The sequence below is a fragment of the Schistocerca nitens genome, chromosome 10 (assembly GCF_023898315.1).
Source record: "Schistocerca nitens isolate TAMUIC-IGC-003100 chromosome 10, iqSchNite1.1, whole genome shotgun sequence".
NCBI classification, from domain to species: Eukaryota; Metazoa; Arthropoda; class Insecta; order Orthoptera; family Acrididae; genus Schistocerca; species Schistocerca nitens.
Genome location: NC_064623.1, coordinates 213,156,912 through 213,179,389, shown reverse-complemented (window position 1 = coordinate 213,179,389; position 22,478 = coordinate 213,156,912).

The window sequence follows — 22,478 nt, the reverse complement described above, 5'->3', positions numbered from 1 at the left end:
GTGATTGTAGAGACAATGTGGAGAAGACGAGACAGTTGTAGAGACTGTTCTGCTACAGAGGATCTCCCATGTGCACTCGCCCTTACTAATGATTGTACAGACTCTGTGGAAAAGACGAGACAGTTGTGCCACAGAGCGTCTCCCGTGTGCACCCGCCCTTACTCGTGATTGTATAGGCTCTGTGGAAAAGACGAGATAGTTGTAGACACAAGTTATCCATTTACCGTTGCTCCATTACGTGAATTCTGTTAAGACAATTGGTGATTTGTGCGTGACTGGCCACTGCTATAATTGGTGGACGTGGGCCAGAGCTCGAGTTATTCTCTCTCATTCGCACTGACCTGTTGGCATTTGCTGACCAATTACGGCTTTGGTACGTGGCTGGCCACTGCCATGATTGGGGGGCCTTCGCCTGGGCTGGGCTGGGGGTTCGGGGTGGCTTCATCACAGCTGCGTGCACAGGTTATCTGTCTACCATTGCTCCATAGCGTGAATGCTGTCGGGGCAATTGTTGCTTATTCTCTCCCATCTGCACTGACCTGTTCGCATGTACTGACCAATTACGGCTTTGGTGCAATGAAGGCCACTGATATGATTAGGGGGCCTTCACCTGAGCTGGGCTGGGGGTTGTGGGTGGCTTCATCGCAGCTGCGCGCACAGGTTATCTGTCTACTGTTGCTCCATAGATGACTGGCCACTGCTATAATTGGTGGACGTGGGCCAGAGCTGGAGTTATTCTCTCCCATTCACACTGACCTGTTGGCATTTACTGATCTTTTACGGCTTAGGTGCGTATCTGGCCACTGCCATGATTGCGGGGCCTTCACCTGGGCTGTATTTATTTTAGCCAATAAACACGTTAATTAACACGGAAAGTTCAAAATCTGTCTTTGCTCTTTCCAAATACTACGTCACAAATAGAAGTTTCTGCGGAACAGAACTCAGTCTTCGCAAGAACTTCGATAAATACCTTTAAAATCATGGTTACTGGTAATGATACGTGACTCTTTATGACCCTTCCAATCTGTATCTAACATTGCATTTTGCTGTGACCCTCCTCTATTCTTAGTCAATTTCTACTAGACCAAAAACATATTAGCTTATTTAGCCATGATTGAACCTTGCCATGACCTTAAATGATGTGTTTTGTATGTAAAATATGCCGATCTTTTCAGATCTATTAGGGTTCCCGCTTTAAAAAAAAAATCACTTTAACCTCCAACTCACCTTGAAAATCACTTTCAAAGTCATGGCCATTAGTAGCCATGAGTGACCCTCTTTACCACCGACAGCTTTTACCTAAAACATTTTGCCATATATCATCTCCATCCTGCGTTATTCTCCATTATGGAAATGGTCCACCTTGTGTATACATAACTTAGTTTGTATGAAACTTTCGGAGCGCCAGTCCTACTCGAAATTGACTAACTTCTTGTTCTGTTCTCAATATCAGTTGAGACATTACATGAGCTGCATATTATCGGTCACCTTTCCTGCTTCGTTTACATAGGTTTCAACCCTCTGCCAGTAGGGGGCTCCAAATTGTACGGTGTAACACGTCGGTACGTAACGTAACTTATACATGAAATGTATTCGCAGTTGTGAATACTGACCATCAGCTGTATAAGAGAATGACGACAATGAAATTTTTTCCCGGACCGTAACTCGAACTTGGATTTCTTTCTTTATACTAGCATTCGCCTTAGGGACTTGGGCTATCCGTGCACGAGTCACGGCCAAACCCAAACTTCCGTACGGTATGTCGTCGTTCATGCGCCACAAACTGCACTCGTATACACGTTATGTAATTCCCATACAGGGGCGGACATTTAAATTGTGCGTTGCTACCTGTTATCGAATGATAAAGACTGTATAACAGTACCTGTGTTGTTAACAAGAACGATGCAATTTTCCTTCGAACATGCGTGCACGCTGTATAGTATCGTAGCGTAACTTTGTCAGTCCGTGAGAAACAGTGTGCTGTAATCGAGGTCGCGACTTCGACGAGTTCGTTAAGATGTCGAGCACCCTCTCTTTCAGTATGACAATTCATGACCAAACACGCGGACACGTGCAACAACCCGACGCCTTGCGTGCACTGTTGTTAACCATCCTCCATACAGTGTCTACTTGGCCCCATCCGATTTTCGTCTGTTTGCAAAATCTTCGAGTACTTCGCTTTGATAATGATGAAGCATGCTGTGGCTCCGTCAACGCAGTCGAACATTCTACTGTCACCGTATCTACAAACTGGTCTCTCGTTGGGAGAAATGTGTTCTTCTGTTGGGTGATTGTGTTCAGAAATAAGTGTGTACACATGAAGAATAGTGATGTAGAATGAAACTTCCTGGCAGATCAAAACTGTGTGCCGGACCGAGACTCTAACTCGGGACCTTTGCCTTTCACGGGCAAGTGCTCTACCAACTGAGCTACCCAAGCACGACTCACGCCCCGTCCTCACAGCTTTACTTCTGCCAGTTGGTAGAGCACTTGCCCGCGAAAGGCAAAGGTCCAGAGTTCGAGTCTCTGTCCAGCACACAGTTTTGATCTGCCAGGAAGTTTCATATCAGCGTACACTCCGCTGCAGAGTGAAAATCTCATTCTGGAATGATTTAGAATGTTGATACATTTGTTTAATTTAAAAAAGAACTTCACGAGTTTTTACATAAAGAATACGGAGGCCGTACTTTACAACACGTCCTCCTACTTTAAGATCTCCAAACGAATGCGAGAGCTTAAAATCGTGTGCACTGAAGCTCCAATGAAACTGGTATAGGCATGCGCATTCAAATACAGAGATATATAACCAGGCAGAATACAGCGCTGCGGTCGGCAACGCCTATACAATACATCACGAGTCTAGCGCAGTTGGTAGATCGGTTACTGCTGCTACAATGGCAGGTGATCCAGATTTAGGTGGGTCGGAAAGTGGTGTTATAGTTGCCGCAAGAGCGATGTGACACAGCATCTCCGAGGTAGCGATGAAGTGAGGATTTTCCCGTACGACCATTTCACGAGTGTACCATGAATATCAGGAATCCAGTAAAACATCAAATCTCTGACATCACTGAAACCCGAAAAAGATGCTGCAAGAACGGGACCAATCACGACTGAAGAGAATGGCTCACTGTTGCTGAAGTGCAACTTTTCCGCAAACTGCTACAGATTTCAATGCTGGGGGATCAAAAAGTATCATCGTGCGACCCCATTCAACAGAACAGCGATGATATGGGCTTTCGAAGTCGAGGGGCACCTCTTGTACCCTTGGAGACTGCACGACACAAACCTTTACGCCTCGCCTGGGCCCATCAACACTGGCATTGGACTGTTGATGACTGGAAACATGTTACCTGGTCGGACGAGTCTAGTTTCAAATTGTATCGAGCCGATGGATATGTACGGGTATTGAGACAATCTCATGAATCCATGGTCACTGCATGTTCAAGCTGATGGATGCTCTGTAATGGTGTGGGGCGTGTGCAGTAGGACTGAAATGGAACCCCTGATACGTCCACATCTAAATCTACATGGATACTCCGCAAACCGCATTAAAGTGCCTGGCAGAAGGTTCACCGAACCACCTTCACAATTCTCTATTATTCCAATCTCGTATAGCGCGTGGAAAGAATGTACACCTATATCTTTCCGTAGCAGATCTGATTTCCGTATTTTATCGTGGTGATCGTTCCTCCCTATGTAGGTGGGTGTCAACAAAATATTTTCACATTCGGAGGAGAAAGTCGGTGATTGAAATTTCGTGAGAAAATTCCGTGGCAACAAAAAGCGCCTTTGTTTCAACGATGTTTACCCCAAATTCTGTATCTTTTCAGTGACACACTGTCCCCTATTTCGCATAATATAAAACGTGCTGCCTTTCTTTGAACTTTTTTAATCTACTCCGCCAGTCCTATCTGGTAAGGATCCCACACCGCACAACAGTATTTTAAAAGAGGACGGACAAGCGTAGTGTAGGCAGTCTCCTTAGTAGGTCTCTTACATTTTCTAAGTGTCCTGCCAACAGAACGCAGCCTTTGGTTAGCCTTTCCCAAACCATTTTCTTTGTGTTCCTTCCAATTTAAATTGTTCGTAATACCTAGGTATTTAGTTCAATTTACGGCTTTTAGATTAGACTGTTTTTTATCGTGTAACGGAAGTTTGAGTTCCTTTTAGCACTCATGTGGATGACGTCACACTTTTCTTTATTTAGGGTCAACTGCCACTTTTCGCACCATCCCGATATTTCTTCTAAATCGTTTTGCAGTTTGTTTTGACCTTCTGATGACTATATTGGTCGATAAACGACAGCGTCATCTGCAAACAACCGAAGACGGTTGCTCAGATTGTCCCGCAAATCGTTTATATAGATAAGGAACCGCAAAGGGCCTATGACACAACCTTGCGGAACGCCAGAAACCACTTCTGTTTTACTCGATGACTTTCCGTCAGTTATTACGGACTGTGACGTCTCTGAGAGGAAATCACAAATCCAATCACATAACTGAGACGATATTCCATAAGCACACATTTTCACTACGAGCGACTGGTTTGGTACAGTATCAAAAGCCTTCGGAAATCCAGAAATATCTAATCGATCTGAAATCCCTTGTCAATAGCACTCAACACTTCATGTGAATAAAGAGCTAGTTGTGTTTCACAGGAACTATTTTTTCCAAACCCATGTTGACTGTGTGTCAATAGATCGTTTTCTTCGAGGTAATTCATAACTTTCGAACACAATATATGTTCCAAAATCCTGCTGCATATCGACGTTAACGATATGGGCCTGTAATTTAGTGGATTACTGCTACTACCTTTCTTGAATATTGATGTGACATGTGCATCTTTCCAGTCTTTGGGTACGGATCTTTCGTCGAGCGAACGGTTGTATATGATTGTTAAGTATGGAGCTAATGCATCAGCATACTCCGAAAGGAACCTAATTGGTATACTGTCTGGAGCAGAAGACTTGCTTTTATTCTGTGATTTAAGTTGCTTCACTACTCTGAGGATATTTACTTCTACGTTACTCATGTTGGCAGCTGTTCTCGATTCGAATTCTGGAACATTTGCTTCGTCTTCTTTTGTGAAGGCATTTCGGAGGGCTGTGTTTAGTAAATCTGCTTTGGCAGCACTGTCTTCGATAGTATCTCCATTGCTACCACGCAGAGAAGGCATTGATTGTTTCTTGCCGCTAACATACTTCACATACGACCAGAATCCCTTTGGATTTTGTGCCAGATTTCGAGACAAAGTTTCATTGCATGCTTCTCGCATTGAAATCCGCGCTAAATTTCGAGCTTCTGTAAAAGATCGCCAATCTGGGGGATTTTGCGTCTTTTTAAATTTGGCATGCTTGTTTATTTCTTTCTGCAACAGTGTTGTAACCCGTTTTGTGTACCAAGGAGGATCAGCTCCGTCATTTGTTAATTTATTTGGTATGAATCTCTCAATTGCTGCCGATACTATTTCTTTGAATTTAAGCCACTGCTCTACACTTATTAATTTGGAATGAGGAGAGATTGTCTCTCAGGAAGGCGTCAAGTGAATTTTTATCTGCTTTTTTGAATAGGTATATTTTTCGCTTATTTTTCGAGGATTTGGGGATTACAGTATTCAATCTCGCTACGACAACCCCGTGTTCACTAATCCCTGAATCGAATGTTATGTTCGTTACTAGATACGACTCTGACAGGTGACACGTACTCAAGTATCTTGTCTGATTACCTGCATCCATTCATGTCCATTGTGCATTCCGACGGACTTGAGCAATTCCAGCAGGACAATGTGACACCTCAGACATCCAGAATTGCTACAGAGTGGCTTCAGGAACACTCTTCTGAGTTTAAACACCTCCTCTGGCCACCAAACTCCACAGACATGAACATTATTGAGCATATATGGGATGGGTTGCAACCTGCTGTTCAGAAGGGAATTTCACCCCTTCGTATTCTTACGGATTTATGTACACCCCAGCAGGATTAATGGTGTCGAATCCCTCCAGCACTACTTCAGACCTTAATCGAGTCCATGCCACGTCCTGTTGCAGCAATTTTGCTAGCTTGCGGGGCCCTACACGATATTGGACAGGTGTACCAATTTCTTGGAACTACAGTGTACATTCTAATGTATACGTGTTAGAGGTGGGTTGTTGGCGAACGAGTCGGTGTAAGGGAACAGTTCACTAATGTGGACAGAATAACCGACGAATGACTTCAAAGGATTGCGGGTGGGCCGTTCACTTCAGTTAAGGCTGGTCACGTTCCCATTTCGGTCTCGTTCCTCTTCTTACAGTAACTCGTTCCTCATTGCGTTTCAAGTTTTTTGAAATTTTATAACTTACAAAAAAAATCATGTTTGTGCGTAATATGTACATTGTTTGAGGCAGGTTTTGATGAACAGTGGAAAAGATACCTAGGCAAATTTCGGTTTTCTTTTTCTTCATTGCTTTACAGTTTTCTTCTGTTTGATACAACTAGCATTTTTCTTTGTCCTATTGTAAGAGAGTTTACATAAAACTTCCCGTTTTCGAATTTCTTGCAAATATAAAACATGACACATTCTGAGGCATTTTTTGTTTCCTTGTGCTACCGCACGGTTTGGTTTCTTCGCACAAAAAAAAAAGACAGTAATAAATTGGCTTTAAATCCTATCTCAAAATATATTGTTCAGAAGTGCCTTTTTTCCAAAAACTTTATTATTTTTAACTTAAATATTAATACTGTATTGCTGCATTAACTTTAATAATACAAGCTACAAACCTACTATTTATCATGCGTGTGAGGCAAATATGACGAGAAAATCACATTTTCTTTTAAGTAGACTTATTCTTCGATAGCCTTTCTTTTTAGCCTGGAAGTGGGGATCCTCAGACAACGTGAAATATATGGAGCTTATTTTATGTAAGTTATTTATGTGAATTATTTAGTACAGTGTTTCAAGAACTTGACGGTTGCCATAATTGGATAACTTACAATGTTTATTTTGGTAATCAGGCATACAGCGTTGACATCTTCATTTACAAGTCACCGTGAAGAATGTGTCTTACGAAAATCGTCACTGAGATAAAATTGTTTAAATTTACTCTTAGTTTCTTAGAAACGAGAAGCACAATCCCATTAGCCGTAATTTTTGGGATTTTATTGATTCCTACTTGAATCCTTATCTATCTCCGTGTGTTCGTTCTGATTTACGACTCAGTGTAGGAACTGTTTTAATTTTTGATTCATATGATTTAGGCGACAGAACAGGGGACAATAATTACGAGGGCAGTTCAATAAGTAATGCAACACATTTTTTTTTCTCGGCCAATTTTGGTTGAAAAAACCGGAAATTTCTTGTGGAATATTTTCAAACATTCCCGCTTCGTCTCGTATAGTTTCATTGACTTCCGACAGGTGGCAGCCCTGTACGGAGCTGTTAAAATGACGTCTGTGACGGATGTGCGTTGCAAACAACGGGCAGTGATCGAGTTTCTTTTGGCGGGTAACCAGGGCATCTCAGATATTCATAGGCGCTTGCAGAATGTCTACGGTGATCTGGCAGTAGACAAAAGCACGGTGAGTCGTTGGGCAAAGCGTGTGTCATCATCGCCGCAAGGTCAAGCAAGACTGTCTGATCTCCCGCGTGCGGGCCGGCCGTGCACAGCTGTGACTCCTGCAATGGCGGAGCGTGCGAACATACTCGTTCGAGATGATCGACGGATCACCATCAAACAACTCAGTGCTCAACTTGACATCTCTGTTGGTAGTGCTGTCACAATTGATCACCAGTTGGGATATTCAAAGGTTTGTTCCCGCTGGGTCCCTCGTTGTCTAACCGAACACCATAAAGAGCGAAGGAGAACCATCTGTGCGGCATTGCTTGCTCGTCATGTGGCTGAGGGTGACAATTTCTTGTCAAAGATTGTTACAGGCGATGAAACATGGGTTCATCACTTCGAACCTGAGACAAAACGGCAATCAATGGAGTGGCGCCACACCCACTCCCCTACCAATAAAAAGTTTAAAGCCATACCCTCAGCCGGTAAAGTCATGGTTACAGTCTTCTGGGACGCTGAAGGGCTTATTCTGTTCGATGTCCTTCCCCATGGTCAAACGATCAACTCTGAAGTGTATTGTGCTACTCTTCAGAAATTGAAGAAACGACTTCAGCGTGTTCGTAGGCACAAAAATCAGAGCGAACTTCTCCTTCTTCATGACAACGCAAGACCTCACACAAGTCTTCGCACCCGAGAGGAGCTCACAAAACTTCAGTGGACTGTTCTTCCTCATGAACCCTACAGCCCCGATCACGCCCCGTCGGATTTCCATATGTTTGGCCCGATGAAGGACGCAATCCGTGGGAGGCACTACGCGGATGATGAAGTTATTGATGCAGTACGACGTTGGCTCCGACATCGACCAGTGGAATGGTACCGTGCAGGCATACAGGCCTTCATTTCAAGGTGGCGTAAGGCCGTAGCATTGAATGGAGATTACGTTGAAAAATAGTGTTGTGTAGCTAAAAGATTGGGGAATAACCTGGTGTATTTCAATGCTGAATAAAACAACCCCTGTTTCAGAAAAAAAATGTGTTGCATTACTTATTGAACTGCCCTCGTATAAGTGATACTGCAATTTTTCTAAAGCCACACACGAGATATCACTTTCGACAATATGTGGTCTCGCGGTTCTAGGCGCGCAGTCCGGAACCGTGGGACTGCTACGGTCGCAGGTTCGAATCCTGCCTCGGGCATGGATGTGTGTGATGTCCTTAGGTTAGTTAGGTTTAAGTAGTTCTATGTTCTAGGGGACTGATAACCACAGCAGTTGAGTCCCATAGTGCTCAGAGCAATTTGAACCTAAAACTTCCGCCGCAATTCTTTCGGAAATGGAAAGTGCTATTGATTTGAGGTTTTCACAGAATGCATTGGTACCCAGAGGCCCGATACTAGCCAATTAACATATTGTAATAATACTTAGCAGGTGTATTTTTTGTGCAAACATACACTTTTTTTAGCGGAACAATGCCTAATCACATTAATAAACTAAAAGCATGGTGAATTCGAATATCAGTCGATTCTAGTGCGAGTTTTTACAAGATATCGTACAGCGAAAAGTTCCCACACCAACATTTATTTGTGCCATTCAGCCTGCGTAGTTGCTAGGTACGATGTTGTTACGTTTACTTACAGCTAGCTTGTGTGTTCCTTGGGTGCAGTGCGACTTGCTAGTCAGTTAGTGTGTGACGGTCCAAGCTGTAAGTCGATGAGTGGACGATGGGATTTACCAACGCCGAAAAAGCCGGCATGCTCATGGGGTATGGAGAGTGTAGGAAAAATACAGTTCGTTCTTTTGCAGTGTATGCGGCAACATACCCCAGAAGGCGTCAAACATCTGAGTTATTTATCAGCCTCTTGAACTAGTTAAGTGAAAGTGGTACTGTAGCATCTAGACAACGTAACAGAAATAAACAAGAGGCGATAGGAGGAAATTAATGTTCTTAATGCTGCTGCGCTATCGCGTGAGGAAGTGGCATGAGTCTGGCAAGTGTCCTACGCATTTTCCATCGTCACCGGTTCCGGCTGGGTCGGAGATTTTCCCCTACCAGGGACTGGGAGTTCTTGCTCGCATGAAAGTGGACAATGAGTGGCCATGGAACATTCTGGGAACACACAAAGCCCATTTCCATCCCAAAGGACATGTAAGTGCGCAGAACTGCAGAATGTGGGAGAATATGGCCTACGGAGCATCCGCACGCCCATGAAGCGGTACCGCTACATTATGCAAATGTGATTGTGTCGTTCGGGTTGACGGCAGCGTTTACGTAGCGCCGTATTTTTTCGAGGAGACGAATCCTGCGGTTCCTGTTGTCTCTACCATTGCTGATAAGCGGTAGGACAGTGTTTCGCCCACCAACGTCATTTCAACACAACGGCGCCGATGTGTCGGTAGGATCATTTTAATGCAAGATGGTGCACCTCTGTACATTGCACAGCCAATGAAGTGGCCGCTGCATAAGCCTTTCGGAAATTCTAGAATTATCAGCCGTTATTTCCCTTCAGCCAGGCAATGCAGATCATCTGATGTGAAAGATATTGTGTTTAGTACTTGTGACGTTACGTCACATAAATATTGACATTTCTATCGGTTGTAAACCGTAATTAAATATTTTATGAATATAATTAGTGTAAAAGATATAGTTAATGTTCTTGAAACGACTGATATGCAGTGATAGCATCTTTATTTAATGTCTATGAAAATAAAAAAGAATCGAAAGAGACGCGATTGTACGGCCGAGGAGGAAGGACGTATTTTGTGGGACACACACTATTTTTGTTTCACTGTACGGAAGGCAGCCATTGAGCGGCTACACATGTTTTATGTAAGTTATTCGTATTTATTGCTGAAATAAACTTGTTATTATTATTACAAAATGAATTTCTTTGTAATAGTTGTCACCTCAAATGCTCGCAGTGGCTAACTATTTTTAATAAGCATTTTTTCAGTAATTTGCACTGCGAGAAGCTCATCTTCCGCTGCAGCCTCTGGTCGGCCATTACGCGCCGAAGTATTAATTTATTTTTCAAAGTATTAACAGTAACTGTAAATGCGAGAGATTTCGTTATAAGAACCTTTTTAAATTGCAACAGATAATTAATTTAGTTAAAGTTCATGTTTTTCTGTCTCGTGGGCCCCTACCACCACGGCACAGCGCGTCCCCAGGTTGCGGATAGGGGATACGGCCTTCAGATATGAAGGGTAGCTGCGAGTACAGAAAAAAAAAAAAAAAAAAATAAGCACTCGCGGACAGCCGGTGGGGAGCAGGCGATGGCGTGATGAACCATCCCTGTTTCTTCTTCTCTTACTATCAAATCTATCCATCAAGAATCAGCAACATTAATGGTCATGGGTCCCTTTGAAGTAAAATATTCCGGAGGTAAACTAGGTTCCCATTCGGATCTCCGGGCGTAACCTACGTCGAAGAGATTCAGGCCGAAAGGAACTCTCAGGTTAGGAACATGGAACGTTAAAAGTTTGAACAGGCCAGGAACATTCCAGACATTATTAGACGAATTAGACAGATACGATGTAGACATTACAGCTATTCAAGAAACTCGGTGGCAGGGGGAGGGGAGCATAAAGAGGGGTAACTATGCATTTTTCTATGGAGGTGCGGATGCTCACAGTTTCGGAACAGGTTTCGCAGTACAGAGAAAAGTGCTTCACGCAATCAGAGATATAAGGTTCATTAGTGACCAACTATCAGTTATAGTGTTGTCAGGCAGGTGGAATAGACTAGTAGTACTTAATGTACACGCACCAACTGAGGACACTGAAGAGAGTGTTAAAGACTGCTTTTATGAAGAACTAAATCGACTGTGGGATGAGTTCTCCTCGTATGATACAAAATTAATCATAGGTGAATTTAATGCGAAGATAGTGAAGGAGGAAACATTCCGGCCTACAACTGGGAAAGAAAGTTTGCATAACATTTCGAATGATAATGGCACAAGGGTGGTTAATTTTGCTGTTTCAAAAGACATGATTGTTGAGAGCACGTATTTCAAAAGGAAGGACATTCATAAAGCAACTTGGGTCTCTCCGGATGGACTCACCCGAAACCAAATTGATCATGTTCTTGTAGATCGAAGATGACACACTAGTATAGCAAATTTTAGGACTTTCAGGGGAGCAGACTGCGATTCTGATCATTTTCTTGTAGTTGCCAAAGTTCCCCAACGGCTATCTACAGCAACTTCAAGGTGTCACAATGCAGAACTTGTTTGGTTCGACACTGACAAGCTAAATGATGAAAACTTTAGAAGAAGGTACATGATAGAAATTTCAAATGGGTTTGATGCTCTCAGGACACACGAATATCAAGACGAGAATGTAAATAAACAGTGGATCACTGTGAGGAAGGTCACAATAGGTACAATTAAGAAGAACAGGTGGAAACCGTGGTTTGATCAGGAATGCAAGAAATTGGTAGAGGAAAGGAGAAAATCGCGATTAGATTGGGATAGAATGGGAGACAGGAAACGAGAGGAGTTCTTGAACTTGAGAAGGGAAGTTGGTCGTAGGCTACGGGCAAAGAAGAGGGATTATTTGAACAATCAAATTACAAAAATGGATACAATCAGTAAAACAAGAAACATAAGGGAACTTTACCTAGACATAAATGGGTATAGGAAGGGCTTCAAGGCTAGGACAAATGCTCTTCGAGGGGATGCTGGGGGAATACTGACAGACCCCAGTGCTATATTAAGTAAATGGAGGGCGTATTTTGAGCATCTATTAAATGTACACCAGGAAGCGGGAAATGAGCAGGCGTACGAAATACATACAGCAGAACCCCAGGTACCTGAGCCAACGTTAAAGGAAGTAAGAGATGCAATCAACAAATTAAAAAACCATAAAACACCAGGATCAGATTGCATAACTGCAGAATTAGTTAAAATGGGGGACAGAAATTGGTGTAAGCAGTTCAGAAAGTGATAACTAAAGTATGGAACTCAGAGATGATACCTGAAGAGTGGCAGGAGTCGATTCTGATCCCAATTTTTAAGAAAGGTGACAAAATGGATTGTAGTAATTATAGAGGCATATCGCTATTACCAGAATGTTCCAAAATTTTCTCGAATATTCTGCTAAGGAGGCTTACACCATATGCAGATGAAATTGTGGGGGGTTACCAAACCGGCTTTCGGAGGAACAGATCAACTATAGACCAGATATTCATCCTGCGTCAAATTTTGGAAAAGAAATGGGAATACAATAAACCAGTTCATAATCTTTTCATAGATTTAACAAAAGCATATGATTCAGTATTGCAATCAAAACTGTACAGAATTCTTTTGGATCTTGGAATACCAAAGAAGTATGTTAGACTTATACAAGTGAGTTTGAAAAACACAAGAGGTACAGTACGCGTGGGGAAATTGGAGTCAGAAGAATCTGTAATAAAGAACGGACTTAAGCAGGGAGATGCCCTGTCTCCGCTACTTTTTAATTTAGTCCTAGAATATATTGTACGAATGGCAGCAGATAATTCATAAGGTGTGGAGTTAAATGGAAATATTAAGATATTAGGGTATGCAGATGATCTAAACATCATTAGCGATAGGAAAGAATCTGTAACAGCAAATGCGAATGCGTTAATCAAGGCTAGTGAATATGTAGGTCTAAGGATAAGTGAAGACAAAACTAAATACCTGGTTACTACTAGAACGCCAACAGCAGTAGATCAGGAAATGTTAAGAGTTGGAGACATGCAGTTTGAAAAAGTGAACACATTTAAGTATCTAGGCGTGGACATCACTTCGAGAAATGAAATTGAATCCGAACTGAAGAAGAGATTACGGGCGGGAAATGCGTGCTACTTCTCACTGAATAGATTACTTTCATCACGGATATTGTATAGAAATTTAAAGATTAGAATATACAAAACTATTATTCCACCAGTTATGCTGTATGGGTGTGAGACTTGGTCTCTCACTGTGCAAAATGAAAAGCAGTTTAGAATATTTGATAACAAAATTTTGAGGAAAATTTTCGGAGCAAAAAGGGATGACATTAGCGGAGAGTGGCGAAAACTGCATAACGAAGAGGTTCGCGGGCTCTATTCAAGCCCTGACATAATCAGTATTATTAAATCACGTAGGCTGCGATGGGCGGGTCACGTAGCTCGAATGGATGAGGGCAGGGCAGCGCGCAAAGTACTGGTAGGGCACCTAGAGGGAAAACGTCCCGTGGGGAGACCGAGGCGTAGATGGGAGGACAATGTGAAGGCCGATTTGAGGAGCCGCTCCACGGCAACAATCGAAACTCTCTCAAGCCTTACTTTGCAATCAATAAATAGAAATTAACAAAATTACATTCAACTCAGTTAACGGCAACTACATTTTAGTCACCACGTTCAAAATCTAAAGTTGGTACATGAATAACTGAGGCCCTTCAAGAATTCGTCTCATACAGTCCTGGAAATGGAAAAAAGAACACATTGACACCGGTGTGTCAGACCCACCATACTTGCTCCGGACACTGCGAGAGGGCTGTACAAGCATTGATCACACGCACGGCACAGCGGACACACCAGGAACCGCGGTGTTGGCCGTCGAATGGCGCTAGCTGCGCAGCATTTGTGCACCGCCGCCGTCAGTGTCAGCCAGTTTGCCGTGGCATACGGAGCTCCATCGCAGTCTTTAACACTGGTAGCATGCCGCGACAGCGTGGACGTGAACCGTATGTGCAGTTGACGGACTTTGAGCGAGGGCGTATAGTGGGCATGCGGGAGGCCGGGTGGACGTACCGCCGAATTGCTCAACACGTGGGGCGTGAGGTCTCCACAGTACATCGATGTTGTCGCCAGTTGTCGGCGGAAGGTGCACGTGCCCGTCGACCTGGGACCGGACCGCAGCGACGCACGGATGCACGCCAAGACCGTAGGATCCTACGCAGTGCCGTAGGGGACCGCACCGCCACTTCCCAGCAAATTATGGACACTGTTGCTCCTGGGGTATCGGCGAGGACCATTCGCAACCGTCTCCATGAAGCTGGGCTACGGTCCCGCACACCGTTAGGCCGTCTTCCGCTCACGCCCCAACATCGTGCAGCCCGCCTCCAGTGGTGTCGCGACAGGCGTGAATGGAGGCACGAATGGAGACGTGTCGTCTTCAGCGATGAGAGTCGCTTCTGCCTTGGTGCCAATGATGGTCGTATGCGTGTTTGGCGCCGTGCAGGTGAGCGCCACAATCAGGACTGCATACGACCGAGGCACACAGGGCCAACACCCGGTATCATGGTGTGGGGAGCGATCTCCTACACGGGCCGTACACCACTGGTGATCGTCGAGGGGACACTGAATAGTGCACGGTACATCCAAACCGTCATCGAACCCATCGTTCTACCATTCCTAGACCGGCAAGGGAACTTGCTGTTCCAACAGGACAATGCACGTCCGCATGTATCCCGTGCCACCCAACGTGCTCTAGAATGTGTAAGTCAACTACCCTGGCCAGCAAGATCTCCGGATCTGTCCCCCATTGAGCATGTTTGGGACTGTATGAAGCGTCGTCTCACGCGGTCTGCACGTCCAGCACGAACGCTGGTCCAATTGAGGCGCCAGGTGGAAATGGCATGGCAAGCCGTTCCACAGGACTACATCCAGCATCTCTACGATCGTCTCCATGGGAGAATAGCAGCCTGCATTGCTGCGAAAGGTGGATATACACTGTACTAGTGCCGACATTGTGCATGCTCTGTTGCCTGTGTCTATGTGCCTGTGGTTCTGTCAGTGTGATCATGTGATGTATCTGACCCCAGGAATGTGTCAATAAAGTTTCCCCTTCCTGGGACAATGAATTCACGGTGTTCTTATTTCAATTTCCAGGAGTGTATTTACTTATGCACGTAAGTAAAAGTGATAAGAGAAAACAATATCCCTGAGAGAGAGAAGCATGCTGATAAAAATGTAATTTTTTTGTATACGACGTCACGAATGCCACCGACGTCACATACTCCAGTCACGAACGTAGCTGAACTATAGGCACGTATTGCGCATGCATACCGAACGTGATCTCCGAGACATTCCTATCCATTGTTGAACATGCCGCTTCTTGATTTCAGCTCGTGGTAAAAACAGTATTGATCATGTCCTCCACCAGTCTCAAGACAATTAGAAACCGATATCATTTTGCTTTTTAAGCGGTTTTTGGCCTCAGGACAATGAAAAACCGATTTTTCCCATCCGATGTGGTACGAAATTGCCTTGGTGGACGGGTTTACCTAAGTGACAGTATCATAACTGTTGACTGCCGAATTTGTGCAGTCCTGCACACTGAACAGTATGGTCGGTGTTATGTGCAGCTCAAACCATAGCCGTCGAATTGCGATTCGTTCGTCATTTGTAGCGGACCTCATTTAGGGTAAGATCCTTACTGCGCCATCTTGGTAAAATTTGTCTTAACTTTTTGTTCCATGACTTTTTTCCCGTGCGTCAGTAATATACTGCTCAAATTTGTCATTCTGAGCAATAGCTCTATTTCTGCAGCGTTTTAAAGCTGGAACTTTAATTATGGAATCCTGCAATTTACATGGTGCAGAAATAGAATTTTCTTCCAGGATCTCTATAGGGAGCATGAAGATCAATATAAAGAAAGTAATGACCATTTCCAAGAGATTCACTGTGAAAGGACGATTGAACACCGGGTATGGCCGGTGGTTGGTGAAAGATTGAGGAAAAACGAGCAATCGTGGAAATGTTTTCGCGGTGGCGGTATAGGAATATATTAAAACATATGTAAGTAGATTTCCCATTTTATCAGGTCTAAACTGTATATTAATGTCCTTAGGCGATAAAATATTCTAACAAATGAGAGGAGAAATAATATCGGATTGCTTACGAGCACTTAAAATTGAGTAACTTGTTTTGGGACGGTCCATAAACCACAGCTCTGGCTTTCGAAGACTGTTTACAGGTAAACAAAAGTTTGAAGAGCCGTCCTGTAAGCAAGTCTGGTACATTGTCTCGGCCTCCACACTACGGTTAAGTAATATGAGACCTCACTATTGTTACCTGTGTCAGAACTGTAAAGCTCGTTGTCCTCGATGGTGAGTGTTCATCGGAGCTGAGGGTATCTGGAGTGCCCCAGGGAAGTGTGGTAGGTCCGCTGTTGTCTTCTATCTACATAAATGATCTTTTGGATAGGGTGGATAGCAGTGTGCGGCTGTTTGCTGATGATGCTGTGGTGTACGGGAAGGTATCGTCGTTGAGTGACTGTAGGAGGATACAAGATGACTTGGACAGGATTTGTGATTGGTATAAAGAATGGTAGCTAACTCGATATATAGAAAAATGTAAATTAATGCAGATGAATAGGAAAAAGAATCCTGCAATGTTTGAATACTCCATTAGTAGTGTAGCGCTTGACACAGTCACGTCGATTAAATATTTAGGCGTAACATTTCAGAGCGATATGAAGTGGGACAAGCTTGTAATGGCAGTTGTGGGGAAGTCTTAGGTTCATCGGCAGAATTTTGGGAAGATGTGGTTCATCTGTAAAGGAGACCGCTTATGAAACACTAATAAGACCTATTCTTGAGCACTGCTCGAGCGTTTGGGATCCCTATCAGGTCGTATTGAGGGAGGACATAGAAGCAATTCGGAGGCGGGCTGCTAGATTTGTTACTGGTAAGTTTGATCATCACGCGAGTGTTACGGAAATGCTTCAGGAACTCGGGTGGGAATCTCTGGAGGAAAAGAGGCGTTCTTTTCGTGAATCGCTACTGAGGAAATTTAGAGAACCAGCAATTGAGGCTGACTGCAGTACAATTTTACTGCAGCCAACTTACATTTCGCGGAAAGACGACAAAGATAAGATAGAGAGATTAGGGCTCGTACAGAGGCATATAGGCAGTCATTTTTCCCTCGTTCTGTTTGGGAGTGGAACAGGGAGAGAAGATGCTAGTTGTGGTACGAGGTACCCTCCGCCACGCACCGTATGGTGGATTGCGGAGTATGTATGTAGATGTAGATGTATAGGGGAAAAATCTACTGTTCGGATATTATCGTTATAATATCTCGAAAGCGAAAAATAGAAATGACAAGTAATAAGAATTATCATCACTCTTCATGCATACGTGGAGTACAAGGATATAACTCAAAACAGAGCTGCTAATGTGAAACCTGAAAAGTTAGGAAGGTAACGACACAACAGAATTCCACGTTGGGTGTCAGAAGGGTATCCCACATTCGTTTGCCGAATGACGAGATTCTAACGGGGTCTTTTGGACGGCCGAGTGAAATGTTATTGCGTCCATTTGCTGATAGGATGGGATGCGTGGGCGGTAGTTCCGGGTAGTGCAGAATGTGGAACACGGAAAACTTAGTTTTACCATGTATCAATAAAGACGGTGCGACAATGCATTACGCGCGTCTGGTAACCCGTCATCACTGTGTCGAGAGCGATACATGTTCGCAACTGGCCGGTCTCAGACTGCCGTAGCTGGTGGCTGTGTACACGCCACGGCGCGCCACTCAGATTGTATTTCCCGTCAGCGTTCCGCGTGATAAGCGCACAGCGCGGCGACTCTGGCGCTGTCCGCTACGGCCGTACAGTTCTGCCGTTACAAGATCATACATACCATAGCTCATCATAACTAAAACCAATATTCAATTAAAGAATAAAAAGCGAAGAAATACACAACAAATTCAGAATTCTCCTCGCACTCCGTGTATAAATAGTTCGAGTCCAGGCAGATTAAGCGAACCTAAGGCCGGAAAGAGTCTAAGCTGTCCCATCAGCCGTTGACTCCCTTCGGCAGAGAGAATGGAAGACGGGAAGTATCGTACAATAGCAGGTTCCTCAGTACTGTCTCACACTGGATCCGCATTCAGGCGGACGACGGTTCAAATCTTCTACTACGAAGACGTCCTGAGAGTATGTAGAAAATGCATGTTTGACCGTCAGCTGCTCTGTTATTTAAAACCCAAATATCGACCGGTTACAGTCAAACACGGATTAGGCTTAAAAGAGTTTAAGCCACAACATCACATCTGTCATTACTTAAATAATGACCCCATCCCATGTGTAGAGCACGCCGTGAATTCCAGTAGACCACACAGGACGTTAACAGTTTATATTTGGGTTTTAAATAAAAAAGCGAGTGATAGTCAAACATACTTTGTGACGTCGGTGTCATCCGTTACGCCGTCATACAAAAGAAATTACACATATATTTTATATATTTTTATTTTTAATTTATCAGCATGATTCTTTCTCTCAGGGATATTGTCTTCTGTTATCACTTTTACTTACGTGTATAAGTAAATATGAAACGGTTTCTTGAAGGGCCTCAGTTGTTCATGTACCAACTTTAGATTTTGAACGTGATGACTAAAATATGGTTGCCGTCAACTGAATTGAATGTAATTTTGTTAATTTCTATTTATTGATTGCAAGGCAAGACTTGTGAGAATTTCGATTGTTGCCGTGGAGCGGCCAAGATAAAACTTACCGAACTCATGGAATCTGTATAGTTTAAAAACATGAACTTTAACGTAAATTAATTGTTGCAATTTAAAAAGGTTCCTATAACGAAATCTCTCGCATTTACAGTTACTGTTAACACTGAAAAATTAATTAATACTTCGGCGCGTAATGGCCGACCAGAGGCTGCATCGGAAGATGAGCTTCTCGCAGCGCAAATTACTGAAAAAACGCTTATTAAAAATAATTAGCTTCTGCGAGCATTTCAGGTGATAACTATTACAAAAAAATTCATTTTGTAATAATAATAACAAGTTCATTTTAGAAATAAGTACGAATAACTTACATAAAATATGTGTAGCCGCTCAATGGCTGCCTTCCGTATAGCGAAACAAAACAGTGTGTGTACCACAAAATACGTCCTTCCTCCTCGGCCGTACAATCGCGTCTCTTTCGATCCTTTTTTATTTTCATAGACATTACATAAAGATGCTATCACTGCATATCAGTTGTTTCAAGAACATTAACTATATCTTTTACACTAATTATATTCATAAATTACGTTAACGACGATTTGCAAACCGCTAAAAATGGCAATATTTATGTGACGTACCGTCACAACTTGACGACTCTTAATAGTCACCTCTCAAAACTATTCTGTGAACAGTTCTCACATCACGAATTTAGAGAGGAGACGGAAAATTTGTGACTGCTGTTCTTTCCTCTCGTTCTGTATGGACTCCATCGCCATTCTTTAGGTGCCTCAAGAATTCTATTTCTTGGACGAAGAGGATCTTTTTCGGATTCGAGAGGAGACCTTCTATCTGAACACAGTCCAGCACGGTTTTCATGCGACATCGATGTCCTTCAGATATCTTTGAAAAAAAAAAAAAAAGAACGGCAGTGTCATCCAAATATCAGATATCAGGGACACTTCGTCCTTTTCAGGTGTGTCAGAAGATTGTACATCATGTTCAAATGGTTCAAATGGCTCTGAGCGCTATGGGACTTAACATCTGAGGTCATCAGTCCCCTAGAACTTAGAACTACTTAAACCTAACCAACCTAAGGACATCAGACACATCCATGCCCGAGGCAGGATTCGAACCAGCGTCCGTAGCAGTCGCGCGGTTTCGGACTGCAGCGCCTAGAACCGCGTGGCCACCACGGTCGGCGTACATTGTGTGTTCGAATACATGGTTGCAACGTTAAATACACTGATCTGACATAAATCAAGACTTAGCGATATACACATATGGAGATGGTGGTAGCATCACGCACACAAGGTATGGAAGGGCAGTGCATCGGCGGACCTGTGACTCAGGTGATTCGTGCGGAAAGGCTTACAACGTGATTGTGGCCGCAAGACGGGAGTTAACAGACTTCGAACGCGGAGTGATGGTTGGATATAGGCAAATAGCACATTCCATTTTGGAAATCGTTTGGGTATTTAATACTCCTAGATCCACAGCGTCAGAGAGTGTGCCGGGAAACAAAATTTCAGGAATTACCACTCATCACAAGGAAAGCAGTGGCCGACGGCCTTATTCCGTCTCCCTTACTCTACCTCTCACTTTTTTACTACTGGAGTTAATTTTATTCTGCTTGTGGTTTTATCTATTTAGATACGATTATATATGTGTAGCAGCAAGTAAGTTGGTACATGGTAACTAGTAACTTTGCTTTACGATATTAAAGTTTGGATTTGCAATGTTCAGACTGATATAAAAATGAGTCTGAGAGCTGATGGCAGTACACAAAATTATTTGTAACAAGTTGCTATGGTTTTGATTCAATGTTATTACACTGTCTTTGGTGCAAATGGCTCTGAGTACAATGGGACTCAACATCTGAGGTCATAAGTCCCCTAGAACTTAGAACTACTTAAACCTAACTAACCTGAGGACATCACATACACCCATGCCCGAGGCAGGATTCGAACCTGCGACCGTAGCAGTGCCGCGGTTCCGGACTGCAGCGCCAGAACCGCACGGCCACCGCGGCCGGCACACTGTCTTTACTTGGTAATTCTTTCTTCATAAAAGCAAGTAACTTTGAGTAATGTTGAGTAAATATTTCACTTTGGCTGTATGAGTCACACTAGCACACATATGTTAAGTTCAGACATGGAGTGTAAGAGGAAATAAACACTTTTATCATAGATGTGGCACACCGTGGATAAAATTATTGCTTTTCCATATCTGCTCTGGATAATCATGTAGGGAACATTCACTTGCTACTGTAACGTAATCAAGAAAGACAGAAAACTGTATCTGAACTCACTACCTTGCATCGTATTCAGAAAAGTCAGTAATGAAATTCAAATGATCGTTACAGCACTGAATGTTGGTTACGTCATGCAGTGGACTTTTGAATACTGTTAATTAGAACAGGCGCGCGGCTAGCCCGCGTTCTCTTAATCTCAGGGAAGAAATGTAAAATATTGCTTTAGTTTACAGAGCAGACCTTGCCACAAAATGTGAAAATGATAAAGTCATAACACAGTTATTCATTATATTTTTCTGCCCGCATCTGCCGGCACTGCTGGAAGCTGTAAGAAAATGTTAAATATTATTATGTTACCTCGCTTTACCGGCGAGGCGACTGCGATGCCTGAAATAAATATTTTTTAAACGTGCCGCATCTGCGGCCGTTGCCCTCGCAGATTGGTACAGCGGCTTCCGCTAAATTAAATGCTGAAAATGTCTAAATTATTTACGGGACGAATGGCTAGCAACTTTACAAATTATTTTAAAAACATATTTGCTGAAACTCTATAAATTCAAACAAGAATGCATTAATTTTACACACCTTTTTACAACAACTCGCCTAATGACGGATCTCAACCTTCATGAACTAAAGACTCACGGCCAGCATATACATTTGCTTAACACGCAAGTGTTACTCGTAACGAAACCCAAAGCGAACAGCGAGATTATTGCAATGCTTTTTACTATTTATACATGTACTGAATTGTCCTTTTTATCTGAGGCACAGATCATAGCCGGCCGGGGTGACGAGCGGTTCTAGGCGCTACAGTCTGGAACCGCGCGACCGATATGGTCGCAGGTTCGAATCCTGCCTCGGGCATGGATGTGTGTGATGTCCATAGGTTAGTTAGGTTTAAGTAGTTCTAAGTTCTAGGGGACTGATGACCTCAGAAGTTAAGTCCCGTAGTGCTCAAAGCCATTAGGCACAGATCATAATCACTAATTCATTTAACAAGAATACGATTTTCAAAGATAATAATATGTCATGGCTAAAAGTTAAAAAATGCATAAGACGTCAAATAATTATGAATGTTCTACATCCACACATCGTGAAATCGTGAAATGTTTACACAGTCTTGCTTTATTGCTCCACTTGGTCATGTTTATTCGTGTTTAAATTATTTCTCTTTCGCCGTGTGCGTGGCACTATAAAGATACATGATAACTGGTATTACACACACGGACAAAACTCTATCACACGCTTCTTATGACGACTGGCCAGGAGACGCTACAGCCTT